We start from the raw sequence: 16,972 nt of genomic DNA on the forward strand, positions 1-16,972 counted from the left end.
TCTAGGAGCATGAACGATCCATTAGTCCATTTATTTTCCTCAAAGTCCTCTCATATTTACCGCACCTCCTCCCTTCTCTCTCTTTTACACCATTCCAAGCTTGAGTTCTACAGTCCGATGAGTGTAGAAAATGCTATAATTATTATGCAACTTGAATAATTGTGCAACTACTTCAATTAATGCAGGGTAGCATGGTATTTTCTCTGTCATACTTCTTCTAAACTTGCTATGAATTTATTTATTCAGGGACAGAGGGGGTATGTACTTAATCATTGATCACAATAATAGACATGTGATCTATTTAATTATAGCAACTAATGACGTGCAACTACCATCCGCAGCTAATGAGGAGGCCGAGGGGCTAAAAACAAGGGAAAGGTGCAGTCTGACATGTTACTGTTGATGACACTCGATATGTTGTTCTTGAAGGTGGCAACAATAATTTGATTTGTGACCGTTCATTCGGGACTTGTTTGTTTACACTGGGAGCAACCAGCCGGTCGCATAATGATGCTTGAGGTTGCTACAGTGGCGCCACTTTGTTATAGACAAAACGTACGACCCTGCTTTTTATCTTCCTCTGTGATCTTGAGGCACGCACGGAGACATTTCGTCAGTGCAACTGTTCTGCATTTGTGAAGAAACGAGTCAGACCACATGCCCGTTTTCTCTTGTAGTTGTAGAGTTGCCGGAACAAAAAAAAAACTGGTGTTACTCTCCTTCCTTTTATTACTAGAGAAGATGAATGAAACCAGCAATGCTCTAACCTCGAAGTTTTACTGTTAGACAACAAACTGAAGTAATTTGTGATGTTATAGCCAGCTCAACAATTACTGTAGAAGGAACTTCTAGATAGAGAGGAGGTAGTGAGAGCACAAGGCATTCTTACTGTAAATTTTATCGTTATATGGTTATTATATTTTGGTTTGCAATCCCCAAATAATGGTTGTCATAAGTTCGGCTAGCTTTGCATGACATGGCTAGTCTAGTGATGGACAACGTCTATAAGCGGCGCAAGCGGATCTGTTGACGCGGTGACTAGCGGACTGTGACGGCCAGCCCTACATGGCAGCAGTTGGATCGACGATGTGGGACTACGTCGGTGTGATGATGACGCTAACAAGGGCAATGGTATGTTGGTTTGATGGTTTTGTCTTCCTGGGTGATGTTTTTGCAGCATGATAATCAGTTGGGCGATGGTATGGTGCTTGTGGAGCGATTGTGGTTGTATAGTAATTTAGATCTCAATTGTAGAGTGGTGTTGCGGTTTAGAATTATGGTGAGGTCGCTGTCTATAGTTATTTTTGTTACTAGCTTGTTGTTTTTTACTCATTTGTCGCTGCGAGGTCCTTTTTTTTGGGGGGGGGGGGGGGGGGGGGGGGGCTTTATTGCTCTATGTAGTGACTGTTTTCTTCTTTTTAATACAAGCCGTAGCTCTTATGTCTGATTCTTTCAAAAAAATGTCTGTCGTCAGTTCCTGACTTTGCCCATGTCAAAAAATCTACTCGTAGCTGACTGGAACTGCTGAAGATGCCACCATCTTCTTCCATGTTCATGCATAGCATGTCGTTACCTCCTCTATGACTGTCGTCCTAGGCCCTCCTGCACCATCATCGTCGCCCCCCCCCCCCCCCTTCTTCCTGGGCATCGGTCCCACCATCATTCTCTAGAAGCGAGGACCTTCCATCTTTCAATCTAGTCATAGTAGTTCCGATGTGAATGTCTTAGCGTTCTTCACGTCGTTTTGGTTATTGCAGGGTTGATGCGAGTAGTGGGGATGATCGTGTTCCTTGTTTGCATCTCAGTGTCATCGGCTCGCTGGATTCTGATCTTTCGATGTTCAGGACGTTATTCCGACTTCCAGTTTCAACATAGTTGGTACTGGTGGTACCATATTGTGGTCTCTTGATCATCTTCAACGAGAAGACGGTTGATGCTCTTTCAACTTGAGAAGTTTCTGTGACGTTAGATCCCGCTTTGTTTCCAATGTTCAGAACCTGTTATTGTGGTTAATGGGTGATGCTTCGACGGAGGTTGTCGGCATCGATAAGTTCTAAAACATATATTGCAACTCGCTGCATCACTGGATTTGAGTTGAAGAATATCACTAGATGAGTCCAGATTTACTCTCTTATTATCCAAATTAATAAATATATGAAAGAACCAAAATTTCATCCCATTTTTTAATCCACCTCCACCTAATCGACAGTGGAGAGTTTCTTCCGTCTGAACTTAACTTATATGACCCGTGCACCGTGCTCATACGAGTTAGAATAGATCCCGTCTAGTGATGATCGACACGAAGTCCAATTTCAAGACGTATTAGGTCATACCCTCCATATCTCATATGTGACACGAACTCATGGGCGTGCTTATACGAGTTAGAATAACTTACATCTAGCGATGATACGGAGTCTGATTCTAATATGTATTGAGTTTCTTGCAACATACATACACGTTTGCTACATCTTCTTCTATCTATCTACACCTAAAATATACCAGAAAGGCTAGCGCTCGGACACTAGTATCCGAACACTCATGCCACACGCTTGCTTCACATGGGGTCCTGTGCCCGCTCCGTATCCCGCGCCGCTTTGTGTCCGACACCTGCTACGTCTCGATCTACGCCCGCACGGTTTCCCACGCCATCCGCTCGCACCCCCTCCACACCCACGCGCATGTAGGCGGGTCCAACAACTGTAGTAGGCAGCTGCTACAGATGAGGTCCACTGCAACATATGCAACACCAAATCTACTTTTACAACATCTAGAGGAAACATTTATAACATACGTCCGGAACAATTAAAACACTTACAACATACGTCTGAAACATAAGGGAAACACAAGTGTAGCTATTGCAAAACATATGCAACATCTAGATGAAGCACTTGCAATATATGTGTGAAAACATATGCAACAACGGATCCGAATGAAATACTTGCAATATAAGTGTGAAATATATGCAACATATAGATAAAACACATGCAACATACGTTTGAAGCAGCTGAAATATTTGGAACAGACACTTGCAACATACCTGTATAGCCATTGCAACATACGTAATATCCCGATCTACTTTTGCAACATCCACAAGAAACACTTGCAACATGCATATGAAACGCCTGAAACCTTGAAACATACGCTTGCAACACGCGCTTGCAATATCCGAGGAAGGAAGGGAGCGCGAGCTGCAGCCGGAGAAGCCTGCTCCAGGTCTGGCCACTTCGGATCTTGTGATGTCGCGAGCTGAGATCGAGCGTCATGGTGGCGCCAACGTCGACAGCGGGCACAACCTCCTGGTGGGGAACGATGGCGTGGACAGCACCTTGACACGGCGAGGGAAGGGCACGACGCGCAGGGGCGGGGGTCGGGCACGACGTGACGAGGTGGAGTGGGCACGGCGGGGGATGGAGCACGGCGCGGCGTCAAACGTGTCGTGACTCGACACGGGATGGGGGTGTGGCCGTGAGGCGGCTTATGGCGGGCGGACGGCGCGGTGAGCCGCAACGAGTGAAGCGAGGAGTTGGCGATTTCTGGGACTTGTTTGAGTGTAGATGGAGGAGAGAGCGTAGTGGGCCTATTGAGCCGGCCGCTTTGTTGAAGCGAGCGCAGAGCAGAGTGTTTGGTTTTTTTAAGATTCTGTATATATGTTCTGGAGCATTATTATTATTTTTTTATTTATTATCGAAAATATACTTAACGTCGTATGCAGCTTAATCGACCCGCTCCCCTCTGCCATGTAGAGTCCACGTTTGATGCCGTCTCAACAAGTGCTCCCTACCTCGGTATTATTCCTATCCTGCGTCTGGGCGTGGTGGAGCCGCGGACTCGCTAGTCGCTAGGTACGGGCAGACGGCCTTCGACCGCTGTGCTCCGCTTCCCCACGGTCGCTACGAGCCCCAGGCCAAACTGCCGTTCGCCTGCTGCGGACGGTCTTCGTGGCCGCGTACGCCTATGTGAATGGAGCGGAGGCCCGCGCGTCGCCGCTTCGCCGACCTCCGTCAGAGGTACGGCTTCCCGTCCCGGCGTCCCACCGCTTCGAGCATCGAGCCTGCACCCTCGAGGAGGCCTGTCCGGTCCGTAACAATGACTAATAATGAATAGAGCCTTCATCTAGCATTCTAGCCTCCCCGGACGCCACCAGCCTCGTGCTCCCAGCGGCCACTCAAAATCCTGCCAATCGAAGTTCCAGCTGCTGTGTAGAATCAGCAATCAGAGTCCTTTCTGGTCTAATCCACAGCAGCACAGCACTTGGTTGCTGATTTTGGCTCATGCTCGTGCGAAATCTTGCCGGTGTGCAGTCTTGGGCAACACTAGATCAGCCAGGTTGGCTTTGAGATGGTAGATGGCCTTCTCCATTCGAATGTGACATGCTGCGGTCATGGAATGACTCAGGTTCAACTCGCTAAAGGCCAATCCATGAGTATTAGGGCCCGTTTGGTTCCAGAGACGGGTGACGAGGACTAAAAGAGGGACTAAATAACTTGTTTGGTTTCAGAGACTAAAAAAGATTAAATGGTTGAACAAAGGCTAAAATACCCTTCTTCTTCCTTTGGAGAGAGGCCACGGAGACGGCACAGAACCGAGCTCGTCCTTCACGCCATGGGTGCGAGCTCCACCGCGCATGCCCCACGCTGCCGCGCTACGGCCGTGCCCGCCCCGCTAGCGGCCACCACACCCTACGTGCCCCTTCCTCGTCGGTTGTCTGTCCGCACCCCTCCCCGCCGGCCCCGCGAGATCCGACGAGTCCTTGGCTGCGCGTGCCATGGCCATGGCGAGCTCCGACGAGCCCCCCCCCCTGCCGCGCGAGCCCCGCCGGTGGAGGAGCGCGGCTCCGCAGGTGGGAGAGCGCGGCTCCGCCGATGGGGGAGCGCCCGTGGGAGAGCGCACCGCCACCGGTCTAGATCTCAACGAGGAGAGAGAGAAACGAGTGAGAGAGAAAGAAGGGGTGGGGACCAGCAACAAATGTGGGGAATGAGGTGTCAATGTGGCCCTATAAGTCCCAATAAGCTTCACCCAAGAGACTTCTACCCACTAGTCTCTAGTCCCTGTTTTAGTCCCCCTGTTTGATTAAAAGAGACTAAAATTTAGTCTCTAGTTCCTATCCCCATGGAAACAAACAAGCTCTTAGTTACTGAATCACTAGGAAATAAATACAAATACGGCAAGCATCTTGTAAAATGTCCACATCTCATGTGTTTTGTATACGGAAAGAAAAAAATTCTGAATAAAATCAATGTGTTAGTTTTGAAAGTGGAAATTCGAAACAATTTGGCACATGGGCACCCACTACTTCAATCCAGCCTATGACAAGAACCACGCAATCGTGGTACTATACCAACGTAAATGATTATACAATGCACCCCTCCTTCGTTGTCATCAAATCCTAACGCAGAAATACGCACCGGTCCACCGCAGTGGACAGAGCATCGACGTGTTCATCAACCTTGATTTTGGTTGCCATTCAGGCATTCAGCCAATGCTGAGCTTGTCAAATGTTGTTTCGTTTCCGTTGCACAATGCACAGATACGATCCTAGTAATCCAGGATAAAAATTCACCTATGGCGAACTTTTGAACTACTAACTTGTGTGATGAAGTGATTGTATAGAAGATAAGAGATAATAACGTGGAAAATAACAAAATATTATCCATAAATCATGTCACAATCTCAAAAATAATGTTCTAATTATTTTAAAGATGGACTTTTCGTTAACAATTGATCATAGACATAACGAAGACTTTAAAATGAATGATGTATTTCAAATTTTCAATTGAATGTATCAGACTTGACTCTAATTGCCGGACGGACTACACTACAAGAAGAATCAACACTTAGTAACTTACCTTTCTTTTTTTCCCTGCTGTCCTACAGCAGTGTCGGCATCATCCATGGTGGTGCCGTGATGGCCTGTGGGTTGGTGACTGGTCAGCGAGGAAGTCATGGCGATGGCCGACGACACTGATGACGGATGTCTCTGCGGACTACGCCAATGCGCCGGCGAAACCTGGAACTGAATGGACAATAAGGCAGGCAAAGGGATGGGCGGTGCCGCGGTGGAATGGAACCGCTGATTGCCGAAGTGGCCAGACTATTCGACTTCCACTAATCTAATTCGACTTGGGCTTCTCTATTGCTATAAAGCCCAAACGTGGCCCAAACCAGAGGCAGGAAAACGTTTCGCTTCCTGTCATGGTCTACCTTCCGACCTCACACCTTTCCGTCAAACAGAACAAAGCGCTGCACAGGAAGAGGCGGAGGGCAGAGTCAGTCGCAGGGGGTAGGGGAGTCTCACCGGCGGGAAGCTCTAGCCACATTGGTGGGTCCGCCCCTGTTCTAGTATGCATTAATAAAGAACTAAAATTTCTTTTCCATTTTTTGTCCGGCTCTCTCCGTTTTTTCATCCTTTTCGTGGGTGGTTTTAGTCCGACTTTTTTTTTGTTTTTAGCCTTTTTTAAAAGATTTTTACGAATATGTCCCTGACGATATCCTTTCAAAAAAAAAAATAGACCCTGACTACGGGCGCTGTGACAATTGATGCCAGCGGCCAATTGCTTTGGCGTCGAGGTCCGGAGTCATTTTCTGCGTGTCGTTGACGTGGCTAACTGCGTGGCGCGGATGTGTCCTGAGCTCGGCGTCGTGGATTTTGACGCCAATTACTACGGCGGCGTCGTGGATTTTGACGCCAATTACTACGGCGCCAACTGCTATGGCGCCGAGTTTTGGAAATTGACAAATTTGGATATTGAGAAATGTGGCTAACTCTAGAGTTTTTATAGTGACCAGTTGAGATGCACATGCGGCACGCATGTGTCTAAAAAAATCTTTCATAAAATAGAAGAATAATAATCAAAATTATAAATCCAATTATTTGTTGGATGGGCGCTTGTTGCACTGCCGGGTTCGATGAAGGTCCTGTAGCTGCTTCTTGTTCTACCTATTGTTCCTCGTTCTAGTTCTCATATTTGTGCCACCTTGTGAGAACCTATTAGCTCTCACATCCTTGTCGCATGGTGAAGGTGATGAGGTCGAATTCTTTCTTGCCTCAGCTTCAATGGGAAATAAGAGCTGAATGGTGTTCCGGAGTACAGTGTTGATGGTGCACTATCTTCCAGTTGTTGCAGATCGGCAATCATTTAGTCAAAGCCTTTAGAGTTTATACTGATCAAACACATGTGTTGTCAAGATTGCACAGCTTTGAAGAAAGACTTACCTGATTAATTGCCTACATTTTGGACACTGTTTTCCGCACTTGGCTGCAGCATGTCTTAAGCATTTATGCAGAAGCTGTTTAAAAGAGTAGCAGTAATATGAGTTTTAGAAAAGTTTGCACAGCAATGATGAAACCGATTTAAAATATTCAATTACATAATTACATCAAAGAATGTTCAATTAAAAAAAGTTACAGGTAACACCATAATGAGCAAAACTTTAGGTTGGTGGACCATGACCACCACTTGGTTGAGATTGAGAAAAGAATAATTTGAAATAATAAACCTCAGGATTAAAAAACCCTCTTTAGTACAATAATAATTTATTTCCACTCTAGCCTAACAATATTTGTGAACTAAACACCATATTTGCCGTGGAACTGACAGACTAATCTTTGTTTAAAGCAAGAATGTACACTTCAAATAGTTGGAGCAATCGTCTATTGGCATTCCTTAGCAGAATAGCAGGCAGCAACCAAAATGAACTAAATATGTTGAGAAAGCAACTGCATTGTATGATTAAAGCAACTAAACTGGACTATACAGTGATTCTTGCTATGTTCCCTGCCGGATGCAAGCTTTCTGAATTCAAGTAACCTTTTTTACTTGAAGCACAGTCAAAGTAGTGATGAAAATCATAGTACTCCAGTCTTGTATATATAAACAAAATCATGAAAGAAAAAGGAATTGGAAATGCACTTGAACTGCACAAGTATATTGCAGACAAGCTTTTGTGGTCCATTTGTCTAGTAGCAGGTTTCTCTGACACTAACCAACAAAATTTTACCAAAATCCATGATCATTAAACTGCACTTTCGCTAGAAGTGCACAAGTACATTGCAAACAAGTTTTTGTGGCCCATTTGCCTGAGGATAATTAGCAGCCTTCTCCGACACTAACCAACAAAATTTTACCAAAATCCAGCATCATTCATTAAACTGCACTTTCGATAGGAAGTCAGCATAGAAAATGAATTATGCAGGTCACCGGAAGCAACTGACATCGCGGTTGCACACGGTACTAACAAAATGAGCCATGGAAACTTTTCAATTTCTTCTCTTTTGCATACAGATTTTCAGAGTACAAGCAACTACTTCTCCAAGAACATAGTTAGAAATTACCTGTGCCCACAGTGCGTGGTGCTCGGCTCAAAGCAGATGTCTAGGCAAAACTGCAGAATATGTAACTCCCAAATCAATCGCCAATACCATCTACTATGAAATCACAAATGTAACTCGTATACAAAGGAAGCACCTTTACCGCTCAAGACATTTCCTCTCGGAGGCGTTCCGTACACCTCCTTGTCTCCACAACGACAACCATCTCTTCCTCCTTGGCGTCCTTAGCTTCCGATTTGCCATCTAGGGGATTTCCAAATCAACACCAGATAGAGAACGACCAAGAAGATTGTACTCCTACTACGAATTTAACCAAGAAAATCAAATCAATCTGAGGAACGTACTGTCGCGGAGTCAAAACCGCGGCAAGCATATTGTTCGAGTCGGTGTCAGAGTATGTGGTCTCTGGTGGCTTGGGTGGACTCAGGAACACAAGAACCACGCAGAAAAGACGCAACGGTTTTTCCTGGTTCAGGCCAATTCGGTCCCTACATCCGGTAGCTGATGATCCTTATACTCAAGAGCACCCAAAATCCGAGGGGTTACAACAGAGTGTAAAGAAAGAAAATTTAGTAGGGGGTTAGCTCGGTGCTAATCTTAAGGCTGCCTCGCCGCCGGTGGAGTCTCCCCCTCGTCGGAGAGGAAGGAGACGGCAGGATGTGGTGGAAGAGGGGCTCTTGGTGCCCCTCTCCGGGTTGCCTCACTCTCGGAGCAGAGCGGAGACGGATAGAATGAAATGGAGTGTCTGATGATCAAACTGGGATCCTTCCCCCTCTAGGTCTGACCTTATCCCTTATATAACGAGATAGGTCAGGTACAAGATGGTTTAAGGGTTCTAGTCTATGGTCTACGTGCACCGGAATCTAGGAGAGGCTTGCAGCGGTGCGCCGTGGACCGTCGAGGTGTCTTGGAGCCGAAGAAGCTTGGGCGTCGTCCGGTTGCTCTGTTATGACACTCTGTGTGTCAGACGATGTCGGTTTGGACCGGCCTCCCCCGGGCGAGACCTTCTGGGGTCTTCTTGGTGGCGAAGGAGGTCGGCCCCGGGGGCTGACACGCGGGCCCGGAAGCCCCCGAGCCCCTAGAGGTCGTGGGGAGCTTGGTCGTGCCGTAGATCAGGATCTCAAGGCTCGAGGAAGCCCCCGAGCCCTAGGCGAAGGCTACGGTCGAGTCAGGCTTGGCCGGGTCTCTTTGCTAGAGGGTGCGCGCGAGCGTGCCTGAGGAGCATAGCCCCCGAGCCCCTAGGTGATCCTGAAGGGGTCGGTCGGGGGGTCTTCTTCATTCGGGAACCATTGGACCCGAGGCTTAATGTAACTGTATGTTAGGATCTTGTCCGGAGCCCCCGAGCCCTTCGTGGCCTCACTTGGCGTGATGGCGATGAAGGGCTGAATTCGATCTTCTAGTGATCGAACCCTCCTTGGAGGGGACGACTTCTGCTGGCGAGAGTGTTGTGCCCGGCTTAGGGCCTTCTTCTCCAGTGGGATGGATGGTACTCGGCTATCGAGGCTGAGCAAAGATGATGTCGATCCCTTCGTGAGTCCATGTCGCATGGGTCTTTGACTTGAGCGAGAGCTCGGTGGACTTGTCTGGGAGTCATCGACTGTAGGCCCAGGGGCGCCTTTCTTTTTTATCGGAGCCTGCCGTGGGCCAGGTGATCAAGAGCATTGGGCTATGGCTCGAGGTCATCTGATCATCCGGAGCTCCACGCCCTTGTGAGGGCTGTGATAACAGGTCCTGATCCTCTCAAACTGGCCTTCGGGGGCCGACCCTATGTAGCCATAGATCGGGGAAGTGGGAGCGCACCGAGGCTCAGATGAAGGCCCTCACTGGGCCCACTACTCAGCGACTCCTAACCCAACTCCGGGGAGTTGTTGGTTTTTGGGGGATGCGCCACCTGAACGCCCATTGATCGGGGGGTCGGGCTGCTCCATCTAGGGAGCCAGCGCAGCCCTCGAGACCATTGCTAGTGAAGTGGGCGACGCGCATAGGGGAGAGTGGAGAGGGGACTTAACTCATTGCCAGCGGTTCCCTGACTCTGCCTTTACTGCGCGGCCATCATCACGCAACCACCTAGAGGCATGCTGCGAGGATTGAAGGGACACCTAGCCAGTTCCCCAGGGTCCTTTATAGCCGCTGATGGCTGATCGGATGGCCTAGAGCCGCTCATAGTGCACCGTCTTTGGCTATATAGGGAGGCCCCTAGGGGATGTGGTATCTTCAATCCTTTCCTCCGACCCCCTCTCTTCTTCTTCCTTTGATCCATCTTCTTTGGCGGTGATGGCAGTGGCGATGAAGTGTGGCGCTTCCCTCCGAGTGAGCTTGGTGTTGTCCACTGAGCGACTGTGTCTTTGAGGGTGGAAGGACTCCAACAAACCATGAGGCACAGGCTAAGGCGCTCAGGCTTGTGATCTGGCGGCTCTCTATTGGTGCAGCATTGTTCCTGTGTTGGCGCAGGGCAGCGGGTTGCTAGGCCTACGGTCCTGCGTCGCCTCCATAGCTTTGTCACCGAAGGCGGCGGCATCGAGGGTGAGGTGGCACCACACAGACATCGACGGGCTCCTAGCCACCTGCAGGGCTCAGGAATGCCCAAGCTTCTTGCTGTGACACTCTGGTCCTATGGTCAGACCAGGCATGGTGCTCTCCAGAAGGCTCGGGCTACTGTTGATGGCACCAATCTCCAAGCAGCAGCTTGGAGATCTCTGCTTCTTCTCAGTGCGGTCTGCCCCTCCTGTGAGCAGTTTGTCGAGCTTCTAGGCTCGGGGCCCTGACCTCCCCCTTTAATCTCAATGAAGACCGACCTTCAGGGGAGGTAGTGTCACTTGCATGGCCGGTCGCTGGCGGGCTTTCCTCGGTGCCCAGCCGCAACGTCGGTACTTTGCATCCGGTAGTGGTTTTTGCCACCATATATTGTAAATGGGTCGTTCCCAATTGATGAAATGAAATTACTTTCATGTGTAATCCCATTTTGCTCTTGAGTCATGCTTAGAGACATGATCCCTCATTGGGCTGGGCTGTTACGACGATGGCCTCGTTGGCCAAGATCGCCGCGCCCGTGCTGCTCGCGGGTAAGTCCGTTAGAACCCTAGATTTACGGTCGTTCCGTGCCCCGGTCATGTCCCCTAGAGGGGAGATGCTTGGCTTCCTGACTGAACCACTTGTATAATTCCCAAGCCTGTCTATCAGTACTCGGGGGCTCACTGCCTCCCTTATTAGGTCAACGTGAGCGACTCAAGTCAGTACTCGGACATCACTCGTTCGACGGCTGTGTGGACTCGTCTCCCAAGCATCCCTCGCACTTTTAGTTGCTTTGGGTGACTTTGAAGCCCAATGGGCCGGCCTTGAATCCTCGGCAATGCCCCTTCTAGGGGGCCCTCAAACCAGCATGCAGTGGGGTGGAATGATCCGATGAAGGATCAGGAGATAGGCAAAAATCAACAAAGAAAAACGGAATGGACACAAGAGAGGGGAAAGAGAACATAGCTAATAACGCGATGGCCGAGGCTGCTCCATTAATGCCTTGTTGATCTCTCGCCTGCTCCTCCTGCTCTGTCCACCCGTGCTTGCCTTGCTCGGGGGCCTTCTATAGCGGTCCTTGTTCTGAAAAGGTCAGCAAGTGGTTAGCTCGGTCGAGCCTCCGGTGCATCTGAGCCATTGTTGGGATGGCTCGAGTAGGAAGACAACGAATAGAGTAGACAGAGGTAAGCAAAGCAAGAGGGTCGTGGTTGGGACTTATCTTGGTTTTTATTGTTGGAGAGGTAGGTCGGCGAAGGAGGTCAGCAGGTGGACCATGGCTCGAGAGGCATTAGTTCTAGGCAGATGGCTCGGCGATGGCCTTCCCTCATGGGGAAAGGTTGGAACTCACCTCGATCGGGTCAGCCCCTTCTAGGGAGTCAAGCACCTGGATGAAGGGGCCAGTCGAGCCACCGCTGCCACCAGAGGTTTTGATCGCCTTACCGATGCTCGATCGGTCGAGCACCGCCGCCGTCTTGGACACTTCCTCTGTCGATGCCCTCCCTACGTTGCGGCCAGGGCCGTCGGGAGCACAGGGGGTGACGAGCATGGCCGCTTGGGCAACGTAGTCTTGCTTGCAGTAATAGGCTTGCTCAAAGCTGCCCTCGATGGTGATGACCCCCTTTAGGCCAGGCATCTTGAGCTTGAGGTTGGTGTAGTTAGGGATGGCCATGAACTTGGCAAAGCACGGTCGACCAAGAAGGGCATGGTAGACACCGGGAAAGTCGACGACCTCGATGGTGAGTGGCTCCTTGCGTAAGTTGTCCGGCTAGCCAAAGGTGACGTTGAGCCGGATGTGCCCAAGGGACATGGCTTCCTTCCCTAGCACAATCCCATAGAACGGTGCTTTGCTAGGGCACAGGCTTCTCTAAGGGATACCTATCCTATTGAGGGTGCTGGCATAGAGTATGTTGAGGCCGCTATCCCCATCCATTAGCACCTTGGTGAGGTGTGTGGTGCCCATGATCAGGCTGACCACGAGCTGGTAGCACCCTGGATGGGGAACGTGATCAGGATGGTCTTCTTGGTCAAAGGTGATGGTTGTCTAGGACCACCAGAGCTACATCAGGGTGATGAGGGTGTGGATGGCGTTTACCTCCTACTCGGTGATGCAGCGCTGCCTATAGAATTCATACGGGTGGGAGCCCCCAAAGATGATGAGGTAGTGCTCGACCTCGGGGAACTCGTTGTCTTCCTCCTAGGCACCATCTGTTGGGTTATCGGCCTTCAAGGCAGGCTTCTAGGCCTTGCCCTATTGGCCGAGGGTATGTTGATGGTAGTTATCATTCATTATAAACTTCAATATAACTTGAAATAATATCTAAAAATGATTACTAACATAGATTTAGAGGTTTAAACTAACAATTTCCATGAGTTTTGGTGAATTTGTGTTTTCAGCAGGGTAATTTCAAAAAACGTCAAGGGGGACCAAAACGTCAAATTAAATGGCGCTTATCCATGGAGAAAACTACTACAGAAGGTTCTAGAGGATTCTAGAAGCCATGTCATCCAAGCAGAGGGTAGGAGGCTGCCAGGTGGGGCCACCTAGCCCCACCAACAGGCCGTTGTCCCCTATCAGTCTTTGTTTCAACGTCGGTTTCTCCATCATCTCCAAGGTTGCATCTACGCCATCCTTTAAGTCGGTTTGATCCAAGGGCTTAGGATTAATGTTCCGGCCTATATAATCAGCCCCTGCCCCCCTCCAGAGCATGCTGCCATAAGTCAAGATCAGACCAGAAATTAGGGTTTCTAGATAGAAGAGAATAGAGCTCTAGTTCTTTAAGTTTCTAGTATAGGCTAGCTAGCAAGGTTCAAGTAGAGTGTGTGTTATTACTTAGGATTCTAGATCTGCCATCTGGAAACTGGTATAGCCATTGTATCTCTATATTTAAGACTTTGTGCAACTTCAATATTATATTGCTATTTATTATGTTCCTAGTTTACTCTAGTTATATGCTTGATATAGTTATGATTGATGATGAATTTATGCATATGTTCGCAAAGCTCTGAGCTCAGTACTCGAGTGAGTTAAGTGGTCGATATTATGTAAGCATGGTGCTTAGATATTGTTTTCCTATAGATGCATTCTGCACTCTGGGTCATGTGGTAGATCACGGATGTGACACTCCTGTTGAGTCCTTTGTAGTCCACTCCCTGTTGTAGAGCAAGTAGAACATGGTTGCGAAGGGAGACAAACTCTATTCTAGATCTTCCATAGTAATGTTCCTTATGCATAGATCCAAAGTTAGTTATACTATAGATGAGAGTGTATATACTTGGGTGTATAAAAAACTTAGTAAATAAGGAATGACTTAGGAATCTTTTGCTCTTAATGAATCTCCTATTTAGCCGTACTATATTTTATGAGTCTCTATTTCTATCTCTGGAATACCATTATTATCTTACACTTATCATTTATTTATCCCTTGACTTAGCCCTGCCATAGCATGAGAGTGATTTTATCATAAGTATATATATATTTGTCAATATCTCTATGCCAACACAACTCCATAGCTCCTCCATGTGGATAAAATATAAATAACGATACCTGGTATACTCCTGGGTGAGATGCTACAATGGTATATTATCTGTGTGCTTGCGGATACTTTAATATATATATAATTTTCCTCTAAGTTTTTTAGTGTCGTTTATAGTTACCAACAACGCATTTCTGGCATCATGTTAGGGATGACAACTTAGTGAAGAGTGATGCTAAGAAATATCAACAAACATTTCTGGCGCCGTTGCCAGAGAGGGGCACATGGCTAAGAGAATTGGCTAAATAAATACTAATTGATGAAATCATAACCTCTGCTTTAGCTGGCTTACCCTTGTTTGTCTTAGTTCATATATTATACAGGGTATTGTAGACTTGTTTGTGATTTACCAATAATTTCCATCAATCTAAATCAACCAAAACAAGAGGAAGCCCAACACCAGTTTCTGAAGCTAGGGCTGACAAGACCCTACATGAGTTCTTTGCTCTAAGCATTGAGAACATTCGCACTGGACCAACATTTGGAACTACCAACCTTGAGTTTAAGCTCAAGCCAAGCCTCATCAACATGGTGCAAGCTACCCCATTCAGCGGAAAAGCACATGAAGATGCTAGTGCTCATCTTTAGAATTTTTTGGAGATTAGTAGCACGGTCATCATCAAGGATGTTGCTCAAGACATCGTTCTACTTCACTTATTTCCATTCACACTAGTGGGAAAGGCGAAGCAATGGTTCTACACCAACAAAAATCACATCAACATGTGGGCAAAGTGTTCAAAGGCCTTTTTAGAAAAGTTCTTCCCTATAGGCAAGACAAATGCCTTAAGAGGAAAGAGTTCCAATTTCCAATAGCAGAAGAGAGAAACCATTCCAGAAGCATGGGAACATTTCCAAGAATACATTTCATATTGTCCTCATCATGGGATGGAAGATTGGTTGCTCATGCAAGTCTTTTACCATGGATTAACTCAGAAAGCTCACGAACAACTAGATGCAACTACTGGAGATCATTTATGTCACTCACCCTTGGAAAAGTTAAAACTATTATGGAAAATATAGCCTCTAATCAAGGTTGGTCATCATGCAACATTCAATTATGCAATAAGAGCGAAGAAGTAATAGAAGAGGTGTGTACACTGTCAACCAAGATGGACGTCTTGTTGAATTGGCTTGAATAGCAAGCCAATTACAAGAAAGATCATCAGGGTATTCAAGATGCATTCAATGCTAAAAACACCTGTGGAGAATATTTGGGGGTTGAATTCCCTGAATATCAGGAGGATGCAAACATCATCATCAACAATTCTGCTCCACAACAACAAAGACAAGGGTGGAATCAACAACAATGGTTGACTTATCAAGGTAAGTACCCAGGTAATTATTATAATACTCCTAACCAACCATCATTAAGAGACTTGATCTTAGAACAAGTTAGGATTAATGAGAATAATTCTAAGAAGCTTGCTTTTTAATGATAAGATCATAGAAAACATAAATACTAAAATGGATAATTTTTCTTCTGCCATAAAATACTAAAATGAAAAGGAGAAGAGAACCAATGAAGTTGAGCCACAAGAGCAAGAGTTACAACAAGATTTTCATGACACAACCCTCCTACCGTTTCCACACAGAAATCAAAAAGCCAAAATGGATGAGGAGTTTGGTAAGTTCATAGAGGTAATTCAAAAGTTATATATCAATATTCCATTGCTAGATGCCATACAGGTACCTACCTACACAAAGTATCTTAGAGACATCCTCAACAAGAAATGACCACTACCTTCCACTAAGGTAATCAAGTTAATAGAGGAGTGTAGTGCGGCCATCTTAAACACTTCACCTATCAAGAAGAAGGATCTAGGATGTACCACTATCGATTGTTCGATCGGGAGCCAAAACTTTGAGAATGCATTATATGATCTTGGAGCAAGTGTTAGCATCATGCCCAAAAGGGTTTTTGACAAGCTCAAATATTCAACACTCATGCCAATCAGTCTGCTACCCTGCAGGAATCGCTAAAACCATTTTGGTAAAATTATGAAAGTTTTTTGTTCCCATAGATTTTGTAGTACTTGACATGCAGGAAGATATGAAGACACCGCTCATTCTTGGGAGACCCTTCCTGAGCACTACAAATGCTCACATTGATGTCAGAGCCAAAGAAATTAAATTCCATATCAATGGGAAGGAAGAGTGATTCGCCTTCAAGCCAAGACCAGAACAATGCTCTAATTTGGAGTGGCATGAAAAGCAAGTGCAACCGTTAAGGTCTTCATCTCTGGGACCAACTGATACAACCAAAGAATAAACCCGAACAGAGAAGTCTGGTTTGGTGGACTTAAAATTCTGAACCCTCGCCGGGAGGAAACTTGGTAGTTATCCATATTTACTTTTTGATACCGCATTAATCATGAGAGTTAAGTGTGGTAGTGTTGTCCAAATCAAGAGAGGGAATTAAAAAGAATTAAGACGGAAGTCATACCAAAATCTTGATTAGAATATTTATTAGGCAATTTTGGATGACTAACCCTCGGACTACTGACTCTGGACGACTAACCACTAACATTTTCATCTCCTAATCTCATTCCACGAGTTGTGTTGTTTTTGTCTATTTTGTAGGAAAATGAGCAAGATCGCC

The 16,972-nt window shown here is 46.9% G+C and overlaps 1 non-coding gene across 1 annotated transcript; it reads right to left on the reverse strand.

The window, feature by feature from the left end:
- Nucleotides 1-15,153: 15,153 nt before the first annotated feature.
- On the reverse strand, nucleotides 15,154-15,260 carry LOC136553160 (small nucleolar RNA R71). Its single transcript, XR_010783066.1, has one exon. It is a non-coding gene; the product is annotated as a small nucleolar RNA R71 (small nucleolar RNA).
- Between the last annotated feature and the right edge of the window lie 1,712 nt (nucleotides 15,261-16,972).

The sequence above is a fragment of the Miscanthus floridulus genome, chromosome 4 (assembly GCF_019320115.1).
Source record: "Miscanthus floridulus cultivar M001 chromosome 4, ASM1932011v1, whole genome shotgun sequence".
Taxonomy (NCBI): Eukaryota; Viridiplantae; Streptophyta; class Magnoliopsida; order Poales; family Poaceae; genus Miscanthus; species Miscanthus floridulus.